Genomic DNA, 4,482 nt, shown 5'->3' with positions numbered 1-4,482 from the left:
GACCCATCCAACCCTGCTCCCTGTCTCTTGACTGCCCCCTCCAGAACCTCCCTGCCCCTTCTCCGGCCCCCTGGCCCCCTTACCGTGCTGCTCAGAACAGAGGGCTGCAGAGCAGCGTGCTCGGCAGCAGGGGAGGGGGGAGCAGGGGAAGGAGCTCCAGACTGCCGGAGGCCCGATGCGAACGGCCGGCCGGCGATCTGTGAATGCAGGGAGGGGGAGAGAGAGAGCGAGAGGAGGGGAGTGATTTCAAGCTGCAGGGAAGAGGAGGGGGAAGCGGAGGAGGGGGAAGCGGAGGAGGGGCTCTGGCTCTCAGAGCCCCATGCAAGTGGCACGATCCGGCCGGCTGCCCTGTCAGCCACGCGCTCTCTGCATTGGGGGGAAATCCGGACATTTAGGAATTCCCCCCGGATGCTATTTTTAACTCAAAAAAGTCGGACATGTCCGGCAGAATCCGGACGAATGGTAACCCTAGTAGAAAAGAAATGGCTGTTTAAAGGCTGCAATGGCTACTAAACAAGGTTCTGATAAAACAGAAAACCAATTTGTTCTCGTGTGGAAGTTGAGACATTGCAAAATATGAGAAGGCTCCATTTTACCAGAACAAAATGGATTGCTGCAAACTAGTCTGGGCAAAGATTCTGGACCTGTATTGTGAATAACTTGATTGTGGGCCTATTCTACTGTACTTGCCACTTTTGCGTGTGTACAATATACTCCTGTTTATCCAAAATTCTATTATCTGAACCGCCACAGTATCCGACTCTCTTCCTTGCATGCTTTCTGTATCTCATGCTGGGGAACAGGGAAGGGATTCGGATAAGGTGGAGGTTTGGATAATAGAGCAGAGACTCCAGCCAGGACTGTGAAGAGGAGGACAAGCCCCAGATGTGGGGGAGGCCACATGGCTGCTGATTGGCTCCAACAGCAGCACAGGGAGCCCTCTGCACCTCCACTGTCACAGCCCTGCTTATTCATTCCCATGACAATGGTCTACAGAGAGTTCCCTGCACTACTGCAGGGCAGGTGACACCCAAACCCTGCTGGTGCAAAGTGCAGGAAAGGCTGCAGTCCTGGCGGGACAGAGCAGAATCTTGTGATAAGTCAAGAGTTCTTTTAATAGTGTCCCTATAGATGTTTCATTCTTGGTACGTGTGCCCCCCAGGCATCCTTAATCAGAGATTTTCATTAGCAGCCTCCGTTTGACCAGCATATGTAGCATTGGTATCTTCGTGCCCCCCCACCAAAGCTATATCAGGCTGTGCAGGTGAATTGCCCTCCCATTCCCCCCACCCCCAGTTCCTTTTCAATGGCCTTGGCCTGAGACAGAGCTAGTGTGTCTGCTTCTTGCCTACCTCAGTAGTTTTGGAGCTTCTCGTTAGTTAGTTAGCCAGTTAGTTGTAGTTAGTTCTCCCTGTGAGGGGCATGCCTGGTTCACCGGGGTGTAAACATTGCCTTTTGTGTAAAGAGGCCATCCCAATCAGTGACGGACAAACCAAGTGTGTTCGCTGCCTGGTCAAATCGCATGTGCCTTAGAAGTGCAACTTCTGTCTAGTCCTGAAATCAAGGGCTCAGAGAAACCAAGAAGTCAAACTTTGATTCCTTATGATGGAGCGTCCCCTTCGCCCCACTTCAGAACCAGGTCAGGACCTTCCAGATGTCAGTCTCCAGAAGTTTCTAGCGCCCCTTCCCACTCAGTGCAACATTCTCCTAGGAAAGAGAAACCCTCAGAGCCCTCTAAAAAGCCGCTAAGAAGAAGAGATATAGTTCCTCTCCCATGGATTCCCCCTCAAAAAGACCTCTGTCTCCAGCCAGATCTACAGCCTCTGAGATGTCTTCCTCAAGGCTCATTACTATAGGAGGGAAAGGCTCCTCTGGTACAGGGGATGTGGGAAAATGCCATGGCTCTAAGACTAAACAGGACTCCAGAAAGACGCTGGTACCATTGGCTGGGGACAGTACCAAATGTAGAGGATTGATCCATTGACTTGAACTCTACTCTCAGTGCCCTTACCAAGTCGCAGTACAGTATAAACCTTCAATCTCATTGGCACCACCCTTGAAGCATCTTAAGGCTTTGGTTCCATCAGATAAGGACAAACACTTGATATCACAACCCCACTTGATACCGCAACAGTTATTGGTACCATTAGACTTCAGATACCAGAGAGACTTGGCAGTCATTGCCGAACCAGAGTCTCCATTGTTAACAAGTATCAAAATCTCTTGGTCTCTGGATCCCTTTACATCCCTGGTACTATTGCCCCCCCAATTCTCTAGGAGCTCCTGATTTAGAAGAAGAAGAGCATGACAAGGATGATGACCTTCCCTCTGCTTCTTCCATTTCAGTGCAGTATTCGCCAATACACCCTTACGCTAACCTCCTCTCCCAAAGGGGCAGGGAAGATGCTCCAGGACCTCATCATTCCTGGTAGGAGCAACTCTGCATGCCACCTCCTCCCCTGTGTTGGCCTCAACAGCCGTATTGGGGTCTCTGGGTAGCCTACTGTCAGCAGTTCTCTAAGTCCCTGACCCTGTCCTATCAGGACGATAGGGAGACCAAGCTTCTCCTCTCCAGCAGTATGAGGAAACATTGGATGAGCAGGAGTCCAGTGCAGACACTTCAAAGCACCATCTCATCCTCTTCACCAGATGAGGCCCTGATGCCTCCCCATCCATCTATAGCTGATGATTTTTGTCAAGTCCAGAGCCTTGTTAAGCAGGTGGCAGACTCTCTGCAGATACCCCTTGAGGAGGTCAGAGAACCCCTACGCAAGCTGTTGGGCATTCTGCAACACCATCTATAGTTGCCCTCCCAATTAATGAAGCTCTACTGGAACTTTCTAGAACCATCTGGCAAACCCTAGCTACGGTGACAACTACTTGTAAGAGGGATGACAAAAATATTTTCTTTCCAAGGACTCTGAATTCCTCTTCTCCCACCGACCTCCCAATTCTTTGGTTGTCAAGCCAGTGAATGAGTGGGGCAAACAACACTGCTATAAATCCAAACTATATGACCGAGATCGAAAGCTTCTGGACCTCCTGGGAAGGAAGGCCTACTCATTGGCTATGCCGCAATTCCATATCGCAATTTATCAAGCCTTGATGGCCAAGTACAGCTTTACCGACTACACGAAATTTGGGTCATTTATTGCGCACCTTCCTCCAGCTCAAAGAGAACAATTCCAGGCCACTATTGCTGAAGGACAGTTTTCGGCAAGAACATATTTGCAGGCAGCACTTGATGCTGCAGACACCACAGTCCATTTTATCTCTATGGCAGTGGTGATGCATTGAGCTTCCTGGCTGCAGTTGTCTGGCGTCCTCAACCATATTTTGAACTTCCCTGGGGATCTCTCATTTGACAGATGGAAGCTGTTTGCAGAGAACACTGGTGAGGCGTTACATACCCTTAAAGATTTGAGGGCCCATTACGCTCGTTAGGCGTCTACACTTCCACAAACAAACATTAAGTTCAGCAGATCACACATGTCTCAGAGATCCCGCCCTATACAATTCTCTGTATTCCACAGGCCTGCAAAATACCCCAGGAAGAGGCACTGGTTCCAGAGAAAGAGACCCATCTGATGTGGCCCCGCAACAAGCATCATCATCGAAGCACCAGTTTTGATGGGACAGTCGTCAAGGGTTAGAATTCCCCCCCTCATTAGCCTGCTAGCTTCATTGTTTTGCCTACCTTCCCCCATTTGGAAGCCAACTATCCCATTTCCAGCATGAATGGGAACATATCATCTCAGACAAGTGGGTGCCCGGAAGTAATATCAAGCTACACCATCTACTTTACCTCCCCACCTTCTTCTCATTCACCTTCCCCATCTCTCTTCTGGGACCCCTCTTCCGAGCCCCTATTAAGGCAGGAAATAAACACTCCTTTTTGCTTAGGAGCAGTAGAACTGGTACCTGCTCAGTATAGGAGAAAGGGTTTCTGTTCAAACTATTTCCTTGTACCAAAGAAGAATGGAAGGTGGAGACCAATTCTAGATCTAAGACTTCTAAACAGATTCATGAGACCCTGGAAGTTCAGAATGGAGAATGTGGCTGCTATAATTCCTTTTTTAGATTCAGGACGCATACTTTCATATAGCGATACACCTATCTCACAAAAGATTCCTCTGATTTGTGGTAGGCCAGGATCATTTTCAGTATTGAGTGCTCCCCTTTGCCCTCTCCTCGTCTCCGAGAGTATTCTTGAAGGTTCTGTCAGTAGTGGCTGCTTATCTGAGTCGTCAGGCTATAGTGGTATTCCTGTACCTCAACTATTGGCTACTCAAGAGTTGATCCTACCAAGAGGTGTTGTCCACCACAAGGACTGTGCTTTCTTTGTTTTGCTGAACGTAGAAAAATCCACACTGACACCCATTCAGAACATACAATTCACAGGGGCATGGCTGGATTCCCTGACATCCAGGGCATCCATAGACACGCTCTGGATATTATCCAGCTGTGTCCAAACAATTCGAG

This window comes from Terrapene carolina, unplaced genomic scaffold, assembly GCF_002925995.2.
Source record: "Terrapene carolina triunguis isolate 2854851 unplaced genomic scaffold, T_m_triunguis-2.0 Scaffold58, whole genome shotgun sequence".
Classification (NCBI taxonomy): domain Eukaryota; kingdom Metazoa; phylum Chordata; order Testudines; family Emydidae; genus Terrapene; species Terrapene triunguis.
This window is presented reverse-complemented; position numbering follows the sequence as displayed.